The sequence below is a fragment of the Canis aureus genome, chromosome 12 (genome assembly GCF_053574225.1).
Source record: "Canis aureus isolate CA01 chromosome 12, VMU_Caureus_v.1.0, whole genome shotgun sequence".
NCBI lineage: Eukaryota > Metazoa > Chordata > Mammalia > Carnivora > Canidae > Canis > Canis aureus.
Window position 1 is genome coordinate 48863882 of NC_135622.1, and position 19235 is coordinate 48883116.

The window sequence follows — 19235 nt, forward strand, 5'->3', positions numbered from 1 at the left end:
GGGAACAGCAAATCAAACCCAAAGAAAGTAGAAGGGGGAAATAATAAAGCTAAGAGAAATTAATAAAATATAAAACCAACATACAATAGACAGGATAAAACAAAAGCCAAAAGTTGGTTCCTAGCAAAGAGTAATAAAATTAACAAACCTCTAGCAAGATTGATCAAGATAAAAGGTACAGAACATATGAACAAACAATATTAGAAAAGAAAAGGGGGAATTAATTACAGATGCCACAAACATTAATAAGATGAGATTATGAAGAGTTTTCTGCTAATGAATATGAAATCTTAGATGAAAATTAACTTACCAAAATTAGCAAACATTTTAAAGCGAACGTAAGAAAGCATCCCAAGCAGAGCAATATGTGAGAGAAGAGCTGAAGATAGAAATGGCAATGGCTTTGTGGGGTACCCTCGCTGATGGGTCCTACAAACATTTACTGCAAAGCAGTCTGTTATACTCTAGGCTAGCAACTGTGAGGAAAACCCAGTGTCCCTGGAGAATATAGGGAATATTACCCCTAAAGAGTTTCCACTATAGTGGGAGGTTTAAGGCATGTGCATAATGTAAGGGAATTAAAGTTCTCTGGTGGTTCCCTGAAGAAATTAGTAAAGATGGGGCTTAGTTTTGTGTTGGAATGCATCAGGATGAGTCTGAAGAACTGGAGAACACAGGAGGGCCCTGCTGTGAGACTGAGGAACGTGGACTTTAATCTGGACTTAAGCTGGATCAACAGGAAACATTGATGTTTTTGAATAGAGGAAAATGATTACCAGGGCTTAAGATTTATGAAGCTAATGCCGAAATACAGGTATGATGACTGGGATTTGGGGATGTTGAAAGATGAGGCATGGTAGCAATATAGGAGGATATTGCAGTAGTCAAGATAAGCTGTAATACAGTCCTAAATTAGGGGGTAGAGGAAGAATATTCTAGAGAAGCATAAGTAGGCTTACTGATTAGATATTAGATACCCAGGGTAGAGGGAAGACTTCAGGGCACCTACGATATTCAGCTTGAGCAAATAGGAATTAAATAAATTAGTAACTTTTCATTCGGTAATTTCTTTTTTTTAATTTCTTTGTTTTGAAGGAATGGTTATGAATTAATAAAATCTCTAATGAACTCTAATTTTTCAGTTCAGTTAGCATCTATCTGACCTATGGGAGAACACAAAGGCAAGTTCAAAGACATGGCAAGAATATCAGCTGTATCTTGGCTAAGAAATCTTCCAAAGGACTGTCAAGCAACCAAAAAAAAAAAAAAAAAAAAAAAACAGGACGAAGGGCATACTGTAGCTCAAAACTGTGATAATGGATAGGACTCCTCAGTGCCTCCTTTTGATCCTCACCACTCTACAGCACAGAATATAGGAACCATAGAATCAGAGACGCAGAACTAGGGAGCCACTGTCTTTTACAGTATTTTAAGTTGAGAATGTTGTATGTGCAGGAGCTTCAGCAAGCAAGGGTCCACCCTATTACCATATAAAGAAATTTGTGCTATGTATTTATTGCCTCATTGGGCTTATTCCAGATGTCAGTGAAGCACACCCTGCTCTGGACTACAACAACAGAGCAAGAGGAAATAGCTTGATCAGAAAGCCTACCCAGGAAGAACCCTAACTGAGGGTGTGAGTGCAGCCTTCTTGTTTTTCATACAGGGAAACTGAGATCCCAAAATAGAGTGTCTCACTGAAAGCCTGTAGCTTTAGAGGCGTGACTGAGAGGCAGGCCATCCCTACAACCACATGCTGCCCATAGTAGGTAAAGATTGTTCTTGGAGATTCATGAAAGGATGTGGAACCTGGAGGACAATGCTCTTAAAGTAACCTTTTTTTTTTTTTTTTAATTTTTATTTATTTATGATAGTCACACACACACACAGAGAGAGAGAGAGGCAGAGACACAGGCAGAGGGAGAAGCAGGCTCCATGCAGGGAGCCCGACGTGGGATTCAATCCCGGGTCTCCAGGATCGTGCCCTGGGCCAAAGGCAGGTGCTAAACCGCTGCGCCACCCAGGGATCCCCTTAAAGTAACCTTTTTAACTAGATTGGGGATGATGTTGATACCCTTCCTTGGATCCCAGAGTGGACTTCATTTTTATAGTTCTGAGGATCAAGTCATGATACAATGGCCTGGGCAACACAGCAGTATATCCTTTGAGTGAAAAGCAAGGCAAAATAAGTGGGAAATATCAGAAAGGGAGACAGAACATGAAAGACTCCTAACTCTGGGAAGCGAACTAGGGGTGGTGGAAGGGGAGGTGGGCAGGGGGTGGGGGTGACTGGGTGACAGGCACTGAGGTGGGTACTTGACGGGATGAGCACTGGGTGTTATTCTATATGTTGGCAAATGGAACACCAATAAAAAATAAATTTATAAAAAAAGAAAAGAAAAGCAAGGCAAGAGTCACTAAAAGGCCCATCCAAGTTCTGAAAGAAACCATCAATACCCCCTTCTGTGATACGCAAATGATTCTCATTGAAGTAACCCACTGAAAACTGTGGGCACCACGAGGACAGATACTATGTCTTAGTGTCTCCTCAAGCCTGACACAGAATAGGTAACCAATAGATGTTAAATTCACTTAATTCTTAGTTGATACTTTCTAGGAATGCAGCATTCCAGATAAGTATGACATCATAAAGTAAAACTGTACCTCCATTTTGTATCTATTTTGAATGGAAAACTTTCCACAATGCATGGCACTCTTACTTCCACCTCTAAAGTAATCCAGCTTTTCTTCAACAATTTATATTCATCAAATTGCATATTTTATTCAATTATGTATATTAGTATATTTTTATATATGATCCTGATACAATGTGGGAGGAAGATTAAAGGTTTCAAACTATTTGTTTATGTAATAAGTAGCTCCAGACTGCTGCTCTGCTTGGTTTTTATATCTGATGGCTCTCATCTCTCTTCTACAATCTGGTTGTCATCTGTCACTTCTTGGTGCTCTTTTCTTTCCTCATCCAAGCATTCTAGGCACCCCAATCCCAGAGACTAGAAGAACATCTTACCTGCATTTTTAGAGAGGTAGTAGAGCTCTCCAAAAGATACCAGAGACAATTTGTATGGCTCAGAGGGTTACTCCCATCACAGACAGTTGTGCCTCTAGACAGAGTGGTCCTACCCTACAATAGGAGCCAACTGCACACAATGGTGAAGTTGAACTTAGCTCAGTAGAGAGATGCTCTCCCCCTTGAAGAACACAAATCATGGTTTGTTTTTTGTGGGGTTTTTTGTTGTTATTGTGCTTTGCTTTGTTTCTTCAAGTTACTAGACTGAATTAATTCCTCACACTTCAGACACAGAGACCAGACAAACTTTTTTTTTTTTTTTTTTTCTGGTACAGCCAGTATTCTCCCTTTAGATACTGTCATAATAATACTGCTATATAGTGGCTTGATACTATGGCTGTAGATTGATATTCTAGATACCTAGATCAAACCAAACACAATCTTTAAAAACAAGCAGAAAGCTGTCTGTAGCCTGGATTAGGAAAGACCTAGGATTAGCTTCATTCTCCCACACAGGAAATCATATATAATATGTGAAAACATCAATTTTCCATGAGTATTCAGTAAGTTCCTACTATGTGCCAGGTGCAGCACCTTCTAGAAAGATGATACCATCTAAGAGGGCCTGAAATGATGTCTCAGAGTGCTTCCAGGTACTATAGGCTGAGGAAACTGGATGTAGTTTTTTTTTAAAAATCCATTTTGTATGAATTATGTCAACTCTTCCTCCCTTCCTGATCCACATTCCAGTGGCATATAGAACCTTTAACCTCCTCCCTGAGGTTAAAGAAGCAATTGAGCAGCAGGCTGTGAAGAGACCATAGTGGGAGATGCAGAGAAACAGACAAGGGAACAAGCATCCAGCAGCCACAGGGACCCAGTGCAGTATGCAGATACTCAGGAAGAGGCAGGCATTTGAAAAAAGAGGAGCAGGGGCCTGAGGAGCTCAGAGACTGGTGGCAAGAAGACAAATTGTCCTTTTGTTTCTTGTGAATCACCTTTATAGAGGATTACTGGCAGGCTGCATCAGAAGTTATGACCAGAATCCTGTCTTTCTAACTCAATAGTGTGACTTTGGACAATTTTTTTAAACTCTCAGAGTCTCTATTTCCTTATCTATAAAATGAGAGATAACACTAGTGTCTACCTCATAGGGTAGTTGCAGGGATCATATGAATATGTGTAATTAATGTATGTTAAATGCTTAGACTAATATTTAGGAAGTGCTGTATAACTGTTTTTTTTTTGTTATTATCAGCACTATTAGTGGTAGTTTGGTAGTAGCAAGAGACTCAGCCTTGTAAGTATTTCCTTGCTTTGGAGTCTGTGTTTTAACAAGTTCCCTCCAAGTCCTTTCATTTAGTTACTGACTGTATATCTGGCTTGAAAACTGGAATCTGCATTTTCGTACACTTTTCAGGTGATTCAGATGAAGGTTTGTATGCAGGAAGCCTGGTTCATCATTTATCATGGGCTAAACTTGAAACCACGCTCAGAACTGTGAGGCACTATGGTAACTGGGCCAAGGATGGACCCCTCTTGGGTAATGTGCCCAAGGACATTCAGTATGAAAGGGCAGCTGGAAACTGCCTCAATTTGCTCTCTTCCTCTATTTTCATGGTATTATTGTTTGTTGAATAAGTGAAATGTTTGTTGAATAAATGAACCTGTTCACAGATTCCTAAAGAGTGAGAAAAGAAGTTTACTTTTAATATAGTCCAAAAACACATAATCGAAAAAATAGCTCACACTATTGAACAACTTTAGCAAATCTCCTGCACTACCTGCCAAGGTCATAGTTTCGATCTCACCTTCAATTATTGATAGATAGCCTGATAATTTGAGAAGAGAGAAACAGACTTTTTTCAAGCTTTGGAAAAGGAAAGTCCTTTTAATAAGAGATTCCATCATGATTACATAGCTCTTATCAAAAAAAAAAATCCCTTGAGAGCTGAATTCCAGAAGGCAACTATTAAAAATGCCATTGAAAAACCAGAAATTATCTGCTTGCACAGCTTAGAACAGACCCAAGAGGGATTATGTATTTGATGCAGAATAAGAACTAAAGATTGTTCTTGTGGCCAGACTGGACTAGAATTTTTGAACTACCTTTGCCCCCACAACTAAACCTCAATTTTAACCATAAAATGTTCAAGCAAGCAGACAAGAAGGCAGGAGCCAGTTTGACTAAGGTAGTCAAGGTACCATTGATTATGCAACCAGTCAAGATTTGCAGTAAGAGTTACTCAAATCCTATTACAGAAGTAAAGGAGGCTCAAGCCCAATTCAGGATCATGTCAATGGGCAAAGCTTGGGCAAAGGATAAGGAAGAGTTAAAACAAAGTAGGAGACCACAGATACTGGACATGGAGTTAACTAACACCTTTAATGAAGATCCAATCGTGAAAGTTGTAAGACTCGGGAAGGTCTAAGTTCAAGGCCAGGACTCCAAAGCAGGACTCAAGAGTTTGAGCAGGAGAATCTAAATGGCCTGAAATCCACAATTGCTTAGTTATCATATGGAGACCAAAGATACCAACAGACTTCAACAAATCAATAAGATTTCAATTCTTGCTCAGCTCTGGCTATATCACCCTCAAAGATGGCCCAAAATAATTATCTGAATTTGAAATAATTTTTTTTCATAAATTTCTTTGGCTTACTCTGCACTGAAATGTTTTAAGGAACTCTTCCAAATGTAAAACCAATTATGTACATAATGGAAAGTAAACAGAGATTTGCCTATGCTCCTCCATCTCTCTACCCTCTGCCTACCTCCTAACCGACTATTGGATTTCACATGCCTTTACCAGTACTTTCGACTACATGATGGGTGAACATATTTCTGGGCTTTCAAACTGACCTTGAAGAAGTTACCGTCTTACTAATACACAGAACAGACAGTAACAGAACAAATGACGGCTAAGCAAAGAAATGACCTTGATGCTTTCTCTTATCTACTTGGTCTGCCACTCAACCATTGAAAGAGGGAAAAGGGGCCCCAGCAGGAGCCATTAGTCACAGAGTCATGCTAGTCCTACCTGGTACCTTGGAACTCCTGGATGATCAAAACTTGATGAATGATTTGTCTAATGTCATTACCAAGCACTGAGATTAAGCTACAAATCAAGAATTATTACAATCTCTTGTTTCTCACTATTAAATACAGAAACTACCTTTTTAATATCTTGTTCAGAAGAATCACTTAAACTAAATATGAATATGGATTTTTTTAGGATTAATGAACTGAATATTTTAATATTGTCCTATCAGGAAAAAAAAAGTGCCTTTGGAGCACTAAAACAAAGGATCAGTTCTGGACTTTTTCCCCATTGGATCAGCTCAGAAAAAGAAAACTCTATATAAATATATACACACTAATATTTTCTTTCTACTGAAATATATATTTATCATATATGTATTTGTCAGCTTTCATTCCTGCTGTCAGATGTGGGAAATTAGCTTTTGCACTTACTAACTCCTCCGTGGGAAAGAGTTCCCTCATGAGTTTAACAAAAGAGAGCTTTATTGTTTATAAGATTGAAAAATAAAGGTTGCCATGGCTTTAAGATCTGGTGATTGGTAATCAGTTTATATAAATGACCATGAATCACTTTTGGCTGGCTAGGCTTTGTTTGGAACATGAGATGGCTGTTCTGTCTTACAAGTAAGGAATTATTAATGTACCCTCCCTAGAGGGTTTCAATTTCACCCATACAAACAGCTGTATATCTACCAAGTGTATGTTCGGTGTGCCTATCTATGAAATTTAAAATTATATGCTTTGTGTAAAACAGAATATATAATAGACTCTGAAATTGAATAAAACTTATTGGACTCATTTTTTATCCTTTGTGACATTTTTGTAGTAAGAAGAGTTCAGACAAAAGGCACTGCCACCAAGGAGCCAGGAATGCAAAGTCCTGTCCAATTTAAATAATCACTCCTTTCTGTCATGTTTTACAAAGAGATGTATTCAAACATGCTCTTTGAGCATTTCTATATTCCGTTCTTAGTTTTTACAAATAGGAGCAGGCAAAGATCCTCCCCTACTCCATTTGTATGTTTTTGTTACTTGAAAAAAATATAATCTTGCCAATTGTCTCATTATAAAAATGAGAGAGCTTTCTTCTATGATAAATAGGACAGAGACCTGGCACTTGAGACTGTAATTTAGTTCAGAACTTCACATTCCTCCTCTTCTCAACAAATAAGGTAAGTAAAGCCCAAGATAATAAGGAGCTCATGGAAAATCTGATCATGTCACTTGCCTTTTAAAACCCTTTGCTGATTACCCACATCCATATGGCCCAGACTCCCTAGCTTGGCTCACAAAGGCTTTCCACGATTTATATACACCTTGACAGCCTCTCCAATTTCATCTACCAACTGGTGTTTGCCAACTCCTTCTCCTGTTCTCTAGCCGTCTGAACCCCTTTTAAGTCTGGTAATGTAGCAATCTACACCCCCTCTCATTAGATCCTATGTTATTGGATCTAGGACTGGGGACCTAGATAGCCCAGTGGGTTAAGCATCAAGTCCCATATCAGGCTCTCTGCTCAGTGGGAAGTCTCCCTCTCACTTTCCCTCTGTGCTCTCCCTCCATGCTCTTCCCAACCCCCTCCTTCAAATAAATAAAATCTTTTTAAAAGAGAAGAAGAAAGAAAAGATCTAGGACTACATAAACCTATGAATAGTGGTGCTGGCTGAGGCCCTACAGACAGGAAGGACACATCACTGACACAGGTTATATGTACCTAGTCTAGTAAAAGTGAACTTCTAGCCTTCCAGGATGAAAAAGGCCCAATGCTGTCATATTGCCAATAAATGGTCACCTGATATTTTCAAGCAATGGTACTCATTTGGGTACTCAGCACTAGTCCCTATTACTGGCAGACTGGAGACTTTATAGTGGCTATAGATAAATATATCTTGATAAGTCAGAACTCATGCTGTTAAACCCACATATAGCCTCCATCTCTGCCACAGTATCTATTCTATTCGTGTGTTTATCATGCCAACATTGAGGTGTCTGATGAGAGACACTGGCTAACATCAAATGGCTGAGTACTTTTGTCCACTTGATTGTTTAGCATCTCTTCTTTGGTGTATATTCTCTGGCATTAACGTTCCCACACATTAATTAACATGAACACACGTTGTGTTCACACAGCATGACAACTCCTATTTCTCCATCCACATGTCATTAACCCAGACTTCTCTGTTCCTGATGTTTCAATCTGTTTCCATTTGCTACTCACCACGTGTCCATGCATATTAAACCTTGGGGTCATTTCTCTTTTCATACAAAATGGATGGCCAAGTGCATTATCCAAAACTATTACAATTAAAAGATTTTTCCCTCACTGCTATCTTTCAAGGCTACCCTGAGGCTGTAGTATAGTTGTCCATTTTTGACTTATACTCACATAACAGATTAACCCATTTATACACCAATATAAGTCTTCTTGTTCCTCCTTCAACTGTTTATATGGGATCCTCATATAGCCATAGGCATGCACTGAGGGAGGGTAATTAATCCAACAGTGGTGGGTGTCATGTGGGTGTGGGCAACCTGTTCCGGTACTAGTTTGTGCCCCTGATCCTGTTCATGCTCAACAAGGATGCACCACTTCCATTTGCAATGGAAAGTGGGCCAACCCAACCTTTGACTTCATGGGTACAGGACTCAGCTAATAATAAATACTTTCAGCCATGTGGTCATTTGGTATATTCCATTGTCAGGTATTCTCTTTAGACTAAAGCCCAACAACAAACCATGTGCTGTTGTTTTAAATCATATAAATCCCCACTGTAGACAGCATGCCCTTACTCCAGAATCCTGAGGGCCTGGAGTTTGTCGAAAACCTCATACGGCATCTTTTCCCAACAAAACCTCTAACACCATGGGGCCTACTGGATCATAAGACCCACTGGCAGGGTTGCAGAACCTCTCAACACTGGCAGTCTTTTCAATCACCTAGTATATGGGCCAGAGCAATATCTCTCTGTACAGAATACTCTGTCAATTGAACTGAAGAGTCCCACCAGGTATTATTGTGCTCCCTTCTCCAAGACAGAAAGCCCGGGATATAATAATTTATCTCTTCCTTTTGGAGGGATGCCATGCCATGCGTCAGAGCCCTGGGCTCCTAAATATTTTATGAATATGGCAGCGTGTCTTTCTCACCACCTGGAACATGTATCCTACCAAGGCTTCCAGTGTGCTAACTACATCTTCCTTATCCAGTCCAATCAACATAATGTCACTGATATCATAGATGAATATGATGGTCTGCAAGATGTCTAAAAATCTCAATCTGTGTTGTCCATTATGTAGCAATTTGCCATGTGAAATGTGGCTTAGTGCAACTGAGAAACTGAATTTTTCATTTTAATAAATTTAAACCTAAAGATTGAAATAGTATTAAAAAAGATTGAAACAGTGTAAAATGCCTTTTTTGTTAGACATAACTTCATTGTTTTGGTAGGATTACATGTTATGTTAAAAATTACATGGAGTAATGTAATTGTATTGTAAAGTGCTCTTCAGGGTCATGCATCATTTCTAGCATTACACAGAAACATATCACTGAGTGGAAGTCAACAAATTAAGTATAAATGACTTTTTCCAGGCATCAGTGTAATATTGTGTTTATTTTAATATTTTCTATAATCCATACACAGTATAATGATACCTATTTAAGATGTTATTAGTAACTGAAGTAGCTTATTAGTGCTTTAATTGTAATATAATTAAACTAATTTTCTTAAAGAAATATAAATTTTTAAAAGCAAAATGAAGGCATATTACTGATGCAGATGGAGTGAAAATGCAAAGCCAGTACTTCAAAGGCAAAAAAAAAAAAAAGTGACTAGAAGAAAATATATCAGAAATTTCATGATGAATGGCAATTGCAATTTGTTACTGCAAAGAAAAACAAAAAAAAGTTGTTTGTTGTGTAAGAAAAGATTTAAGTCAGCAATATTGAGGCATTTTTAGCCAAAAATATATAGTGAACTTGATAAGAAGATTCCTCTCAACAGTGAAAAAGTTAGTAGTTAAATAGTTACCTGGAATCTAAATTAAATATCCAACAAAAATTTTCTAATACTCTTAACAGGATGTGGGTTTATAATGTTGGCCAGCTATAAAATGTCTCAGATTCCTATACAAGACAGAAAATGATTTTTAGACGTAGAAATGGTAAAAAATTATTTCAGTGATGGAAAGCTATAAAATAAGAAAAAAATAAAAAAGATATTTCATAAAATGTGGAAGATCCTCAATGAAGCAACCAAGTAATTATCACTACAATGATAGACTTTTCCAACAACACCAAAACCAGTTGATTCAAAATTTGAAAAATTGAGGGGCACCCAGGTGGCTCAGTCAGTTAAATATCCTACTCTTGTTTTCAGCTCAGATGGAAATCTTGTGGGTCTAAAGATCGAGCCCCGCATCAGGCTCCACAGTCAGCAGAGAGTCTGCTTGAAGATTCTTTCTGTCTGCCCCTTCTCAGATTATGCTCTCTCCTATTCTCAAATAAATAATCTCTTAAATTTTTTTTGGAAAAATTTTAAGTACTTTTCATTAGCTTTAGATGAGCCATGCAAAGTTAAAAGACAAAGCCCAATTAATACTTCAGTATATTATGTCTCATTTTGACTTCCAAATTTATAAACAAATATCAATTTGCAACTAAAAAACAAGATTCATGGAATAGCTATTTTTAAATGCTTTGTATCCATCAAAGAAAATTTTTATCTAGATATGAAAAATTTGTTTCTATAACTATGGGTGGTGCTCCAACTATGTTAGGTCAAAATCGGTTTTTTGGTATTTTAAAACAAGACATTGATATTTCTCTCATTGATTATCCCACTACATGATACATATTGGAAATATTTGGGTTTAGTTTTCTAGCAAACTCTAGGAAAAGCACCACTTATATAGTCATTAAGATTATGCAATACATATGTGCAAAAATCGTCACCAGTTTATCAAACTTTTGAAAAAATAGAAGACAATTAATTAAATGATCTTGTTCTCATTGACTGAGTCATGGAAGCATTGTAAAAAGATTTCTAGAATTACAAACTCCTATTTCAATCTACTATAAACTCTGAAACAAAAAGGTGTATTTGCTGACATTCAATAATCAAAGGCAAAAAACCCCCAGCAGTACACTCTATATTTTCTCACTGATAACACACTCCATATGAATAGACTTAACTTTGAAGCTCTTGAGGAAAGAAAACATTTATTTTTGACACACTTGTGTGCAAATTAATGTTGGGCTTTAAGTTTTTTGTATCAATAATAATGATTATTAAATTAATAATAATTTAATTGATAAATCAATAGTTTTACATTTTCCAACATGAATATTGAAATTTCAATTGTAACTGGCAGTGTTATATAAATTTATTGAAAAAACTATAAGAAAAATTTGAAGAACACTTTTTGATATTAACAAATTTAGAGTTGCTTTTCAATTTATGTACTACTGCTTTTACTTCAATTTTGGTAATATGGGGTTGACAAAGAGTTAATAAATTTAGTTAATTTTAATAGTTGTAGTTTTCAAACTGATAGATATTTCCTCCAAAGTCAAATCAATTCTTTAAAAAAGATAAAACAGTTTTGTTAATGTTGATGCAATTATTGAAGGAAAAGTGTACTTTTGGGCAGTTAATTCAGTTATTGGTCAAATTTTAAGTATGTCAGGAACAATTTGGGCATGTAAATCTACTTTTTTAACTAAATTTTATGAGATCAAGTACATCCAGTGAAAATTTGACATGTGAACTGAGATATCCTATAAATATAAAACATATCAGAAGTATAGAAGACTTTATACCAAGAAACTCACTAATTATTATAACGAGTAGGTATTGAAACAACATTTTGGAAATATTGAGTTAAATGAAACATATTAAATTAATTTACCAGTTTCCTTTTACTTTTTTAATGTGATTAATAAAAAATTTGAATTACATATATGACTCACATTTCATTTATACTGGGCCCAGCACTGATCTGGAGCTCTTCAGTCTATATACTATGATAAAGAGCAGGAAAGTTAGTACAGCCCTGGAGCAAAATTATAAATTCATGCAGTTATCCATTCCATATGATGTAAATGTGAGCTGTTTCTTAACCTTCTTTGTGGTAGTGATGAAAGGAGCTAGTCACCAAATCAATGCATAGCTTATACCTGAGGCTATATTAATTTGCTCTAGCAAAGATAATACATTTGCTAAGGCAGCTGCGATTAGGGCTACTACTTTGTTGAATTTGCAGTAATCTATCATCATTCTCCAAGTTTCATCAAGTTTTTGAAGACAAAACTCATGAATTAGATGGAAATATGACAAAGATCACCATCTGCATCCTTCAGATCCTATAAGTATGACATTAATCTCAACCATCCTTTCAGAATATAATATTGGTTTTGATTCACCATCTTGGCTGCAGGGGTGGAGAAGGGTGAGGAACAGTTTGAAGATTTTCTCTACAGTAGCTTTGATCCCACAGACTAATGATCTAATATGGTGGCTGCACCAACTGCCAAGTATGTCAAACCCAATTACACATTTGAGGCGAGGAACTGCCCACCAGACTTTGTGCAGGACCCCATATGCCCCTACTCTAATAGGAAGACCATATGGTTTGGGTCTCTAGTTATGTCTTCTCAAATCCTATGCCAACTAGTACTTGGAGTATCTTAGTATTCCCATATCTCCAGAGCACAATTACCCATGTAAATGACCTTAGTACTGCCTGGAGGACTGGGCAACTTACTGGGCATGTATGTCATAGTGTTACATGATATTTCTTTCTTCCTAGGGACTTAGACACCTCCTCAAGAAGTATATTTGGTTCTATGTGGACTCTAACATCAGACCTGCTATGACTGTGCACTTAACAGTCTTTAAAACTCAGCTATTATCACTATTAAGTCTTTACATGGTACTTGGTTTCAAAATGAAAACTTCTTTGTACATAACCCAAAAAACCCTTTGGCTTTCATGCCTGGATTTCTATTGCTTTTATTTACCTTCAGCTGTTCATTATCTCTCTACAAAGCATCAGTGGCATTTATCAATAGCCATGCAATCCTACCACCCTTTATAGAGACTATTGACTCATCTCACACATTTGTTTCAAAAGCCTGTTACATAATGCATGCTAGTACATTCCTTTACACCAGTCTCCCATATCACGTACCACTAGCGAAAGTTATAATAAGTGCAATGATACCTTTGGCCAAGAGCTGTCTGTGCACAGTGGCTGTGTCTTTATTGAATCTTGGTGTTCAGTGATCAAAAATCCCATCTATCACCTGTTTTCCTGGGCCATTCCCAATACCAACTTTTACAGGCTGGGTCCCTTCAAGGAAGAGATGGGAGTTTTGAGTGGAAACTGCTGCTCCCTAGAGGATGTGGAATCGGGGTTTGGCCTTAGTTTTGAGTGGAAACTGCTGCTCCCTAGAGGATGTGGAATCGGGGTTTGGCCTTAGAATGTAGGACTGAGGTAGCATGGAGGGATAGGGAGGATATTCCATGTATCTTTTTAATAGAGATACATGGAATCACTATTCCATCACTATTTTGAAAAGACTGGCTTTGTAAGCAGAATAGATTTGAGAGTAGGATATTAAGGACTAGTCACATGGTGGTGGAATAAAAAAAAGGAGTGAAAAGGGTAAATACAAAAAGAGATTGCAAAGGAAGAATTGGTGGTACCCTAATAATAGTCTGAGATAAACAAAGATTTGGGGCCTGAATGTCCAGGATGGGAATGGTGCCCCTGAGAGAGAGTAGGAGATTGAAAAGAAAGATAATCAATTGAGATTGAATCAGAATTAGTTTGCTGAGATGACAGTAATTGTACATTCCAAGAAAGGAGTTCTGTTTGTATGCCCCTACCAGTAAAAGTCTGGAGTCTGAGCCAAAGAAAGGAAAGAACTATATAGACTTAGAAATAAACAGTAAAAGCCTGAAGTACAAACTTTTGAAAGAATTCTCAAGCTTGAGAGTTGAGATTTGAGGAACACTCACTTAGGGACTAGAGAAGGAAAACAAGGAGCCATTGGTGAGGGAAGAGGAAAACCTAAGCAGTGTTTGGAGAGTACCATGGGAGAAGAATTTCATACAGACATCTCATCAGTGAGGCGAACCTACCAGAACCCCCATGAGCCAATTTTCACAAGTATTACACTGATGTTTCATTTTTCCCAATTAAGTTTTTAATGTTTTTTATTCATTATTTATGAAAAATGTTGTTGTCAGATCTTTGATTCCGTCTTCCCTCAAGGTTAGAGCTTATTCCTTTTAATACACATAAGGAGAAAATGTGTCTTTGCTGAGGAAGTCTTTGGAAAAAGATCTAGAAATAAAAATCTTTGTAGGATGAGCTTTCCTGGTTACTGCAACATTCTTTCTAGATATCTCATCATTAAACATCAATTTGAAGGGTCTTTCAGTCAACAACTTGTGCCCAGGACACAGATCTCCAGAGATGCCCTATGAGTTTTCATCCTTGAGCAGTATTCAGAAATAAGGCCAAGTGGCAGTACTACAAAATTCCAGTTAGTCCACTTAGGGGAATTGGTAGCTTCTTATTTTCACATTTAATAAAAGTACGCACAGTTAATCCTCTCTAAAAGCTTGAACAACCTTCTCCTTCCAACAGTTTTGGAAAACATAGCCACCAAAATCCACATGCATCCCATCCAGGTTAACTTTGGTTAAGTTTGCAGTTCCCACTTTGCTTCCGGAAACCTGTGCTCTCTAGCACCCTAATCCAGATGTGCACAGCCTAGGTCTTTTCAACATTGCTCCATCCATCTTCTTGCTTTATCCAAAATGTGTTTTTTTCCTGAGCAATCACTTCTACTTCCCTCTCAGTTTGAAACTAATCATTCTTGTGCATTCTCTGATAGCTGCTCAGTGTTATTTCTGGACTATTTCTGAACCGTTTTGTGTGTGTGTGTGTGTGTGTGTGTGTGTGTTTGGTTTTTGTTTTGTTTTGTTTTGTTTTTTGTTTTGTTTTTTTTATAAAAGCCCTCTGCTCCTTCTAGACTGGTGTCATTTTATTTGTGGATGGTTTTCTACATCTCACCATCTACCCAATCCCATATCATGTCTTACTTAGATGGTAAGACTAGCCACTGGCCCAAGCTCTCTTCTTTACTAGCCCAGAGGGATGGCCTTCCAACAAGGTACTCACTCAATCCATGGCCTCCTCATCTGGCACCTTCTCCTCCATTTCTCTTGCTCATCTCCACATCAGGGGCAGTTTTTTTTTTTTTTTATTGCTAAGAACCACTACCTTCTGAAATAAAAATAAATTAGCCATTACCTTCCAATCACTACATTCTCCTACAGTAATTCCGCCCAACTGCCACACCAAATCTTCGATCCAATGAAGCTTTTAGTCCTTTGACAAGTATCCTTTGCTCTCCATGGGCACACGCCTATTGTTTAAACCCCATGGTCTTCATTAGTCCCTTTCTTAAAAATATCAACTCTCTTGTCAATAAGTATCCCAGTTTTAGTTGCCATCACCTTTTTCTATACTACTGAAACAACTAACGTGTTAATCCTCTGGCTCAACCATAGATTCTTCAATCGACTCTCTAGAATAATCTTTCTTAACTGCAAACCTGATCATATCACCTTCCTGCTTTTAATATTATAGAGGCTACCCCATCCTGAGATTGCTTACAAGGACCTACTTGTTCTAGCCACTGTTTGTATCCCAAAGGCCATCTCCTCTAACTCCCCTTCACTACCTTCACTAACTTTTGCTTCCATCCTACTGCCACATTCAACTACTTTCAGTTCTGAGAATGTAACTCTGCTTCTCTCCTTTCACCTCCCCTTCCTTCCTTTCCCTCCCTTCTCCTTAACTCATCTCTTTCTATAGGATGGTCCCTCTTCCTGGAATAGTTTCCTCCCTCCTGGCTTCCCGTGGCTCCTCATACTTATCCTTCAGATATCAACCCCTCTAAAAAGCCTTTCCTGGCCCCTAATTAGGATCACTAGTCCTTGTCCTTGACAAAATCTACTTCAGCATTATAAAGGGTCTTTCTATCTGAATTAGAATTGCTGCAATTCCTTAGCATTGCTATCTCTATATGATGTTCACCCAATACTCCCTTTTCTCTTATCATCTGCCCACTTCATTCCTGACCTGGACATAGACCTTTTCACAAATCATGGCAAACCACCTCTGTCACCTCATCCTCCATCTCTCTTATAAACTGCATTGTTCTTATTTTCACATCACTCCTTCTTTCCAGCTATCACACACTCTTGGACATTCCTCAGTACACCAAATTCTTTAATATCTTCATGTCTGCAAGTTTTTTTGCTGTCTGCTTAAAAAATCCTGCCCCACCCTATCTGAAGACTTCCAATTCAGCTTTGAAGATTTAGCTCAGATGTCAGCTCTTAAAAGAGTCCAGTTGTCTCCTCTATACTCCCCCAACATTCTGCCTAAAACTCTCTCAGGGCACAGGGCACTCTAATTCTGGCTTCATTAGTATCTCTCTCACTGAGACAGTGGTCTTTAAAGGCAGGAACCATTTGTTCAACTTTGCATCCCTTGTGCCTTGTGCCTTGTGCATAAAGAAAGAGAGGAAGAGTTTTAATAATCATTAGACAAGTAGGATATGGTTCAAAGTTTTTTTTTTTCTCAAGTTCCACAATTTTCAGTATTTCCCTAAATTCAGCTATGTATGTCAAACAATCATTATTAAAACAAACACCCATTAAAATGTATGTGCCATATATTTTGCTTCAAACTAGTCAGTATTTATAGACAAAACAGCCTAAACTGTATTGTTCATGTTTCCATGAAGTCACAAGAATTTGCTAAAGACAAGGTTTGCTGTTTTGACCATACATTTCCACATATCACAGGAAGATGATGATACGATTTCATTCTGAAATAAACCACAAGTTGGGGTAAGAATTTATTAGGACAAAATTGTTGTTTTGTATGTTTATTTCTTCTCATCATACCAAATCTACTACCATCTGAATGAAAAGTATGAAAATGAAAAAGAGCAAAAAATACTTGGCTTTTATTCCAAAATTTGATTAATGACTACCTTTCTCGGATATGGTGTTATTTCCCTAAAATATTAAAGCCTTTGGACTGTTATTTACTGAACCTCAAAACAACACATTTCTAAGTTATATTTGTTTTCTGTCTCACTGTCATTTGAAGTAAAATTAGTTTCCTAAAATCACTTCTCATACTGGGTAGTTGCCAAATATACATTCTCAGTGGATATAACTTGATCCTCTGACTTAACACGGAGTCTAACCAAATATTGGGGAGGTAAGGAAAATGAGATGAGTATCACAGGAGAATTCTACTTTACTTTGCTGGAATTAATCAAAAAGTAAAAGGCAATGAAGTATTTTTTTAATTAGTAAGTTTTTGTTGGGTGCTTACTAGATATCCAGAAATGTTTGTAAACTTTGCGGACATAGCAATGAAGAATGGAGATACCATCACTGCCCTCACAGTTTCCAGCCTACTAGGGGTGGCAGGTAATTAAACAAACTACAATACGGTATGACACATACTATTACAGAAGAAGTATGATGTCACAGTAGTGTATGTCATAGGGTATCATAGGGTGAAATACGGTAAGGTCTCAGAAAACTGAACTCTCCCTAGTTCTAAAACCAACAAATGCCAACTGGTATGTTAAATTTACTTTTAGGAATAAAAGAGAATTAAGTTCGCAGATGCATGGGTATGTGCTCAAAAATATTTATTTGATCAACAAGTGAATAAATGCAGAGGCTTTCCATCACAGCAAAAATGGTCTCCTAGAGTCACTGATGACAATGAGATTGGGTACAGTTCTATAAAATAACTTGCCACAGAATAAAGCAGGTCAGTCGCTGTTGAGCTCATGGGGAAGGCTGGGACCTCCAAGTCACCACTTCAGGGTAAAAGACCTCACCAAGAACAGCCTACAGATGACAAGTCAGTTTCCCATTTTTTTTTTTTTTAAGATTTTATTTATTCATGAGAGACACAGGCAGAGGGAGAAGCAGGCTCCATGCAAGGAGCCTGACATGGAACTTGATCCCGAGTCTCCAGGATCATGCCCTGGGCTGAAGGCGGTGCGAAACTGCTGAGCCACCTGGGCTGCCCCAGTATCCCATTTTTACCCTTCCCTAGAAACAGGAGCCTACAGAGCTGACCCCTTAGAGTTTCCTACAGTTCTACAACTCAGGGGGAAACTGCCAGCTGCATTTACAAATAGATTATCTGAAACAACCCTTTTTTAAAAAATATTTTATTTATTTATTCACAAGAGACACAGGGAGAGAGGTAGAGACATAGGCAGAGGGAGGAGAAACAGGCTCCATGCAGGGAGCCCAATGCGAGACTTGATCTGGGAACTCCAGGATCACGCCCTGAGCCAAAGGCAGACACTCAACCACGGGGCCACCCAGGCATTCCTATCCCAAACAATCCTAATACGTCTTCCTTACATTTTACTGAATTTCCACTCAGATTGGATTTCCCCAAGACAAAGTTGCCCTGGAATCTTATAAAGGATCCATTTTCTGTGCAAAGAAATGAAAACCTGTCAGTAGTTAGATACTTTTCAGAATCTCCAAATAAGCTAGGCCCTCAATATAAAGCTGTTGTATAATGGATTTCAGATTTGTAGTTTCTAGACTTCACTTGGCAAAAGGATCTATGTCTTTGCCAAACCATTTAGCAAGTGTTCACAGCACGTCAATCTGTCGTGGGTTGTGTTTAATAAGGCGTGTACATCCACAGCTACCCTTACCAGGCTGATTGGAGCTTGTCACCTGCTGGGTGGTTGCCATCACTCTTTTCCAACAAGAGAGATTTGAGATAGTGGAGTGCTTTGCACCAGCAGTGAGATCCTGCTAGTTTGGGGGCATTCCAAATATGACTTGAGGCTATGACCTAGAGGTGCAGGGCAACTGAAAAACTCAGTTGAATGGGGTAAAAAATGGACCAGATCCCAAATGTTATCAAAGCTCTTCCTTCTCAAGCCCAGAAAAAGTTAAAGACTCAAGAGATGTTCAAGAGATCATTTTGTTCAGCCTAGACAAATAAAACTTTATTTCAGCTTTATAGAAAAAGAGGTACAGGTAAAGAGAGGATAGTATTGCTGAGTGCTAGACA

General features: G+C 37.9%; 1 protein-coding gene across 11 annotated transcripts in view; it reads right to left on the reverse strand.

Annotated features, from left to right (window-relative positions):
- TDRD15 (tudor domain containing 15) overlaps positions 1-19235 on the reverse strand; it is a 248681-nt gene that overhangs the window by 64899 nt on the left and 164547 nt on the right. For 7 of the 11 annotated variants that reach the window (XM_077843990.1, XM_077843985.1, XM_077843988.1 and 4 more), the window contains 2 exons: positions 15270-15374; positions 12046-12089 (listed from right to left, as the gene is read on the reverse strand). The gene's annotated coding sequence lies outside the window, so the exon portion shown is untranslated. The remainder of the gene's footprint in view (positions 1-12045; positions 12090-15269; positions 15375-19235) is intronic. The other 4 variants (XM_077843989.1, XM_077843991.1, XM_077843986.1 and 1 more) reach the window with 1 other exon arrangement.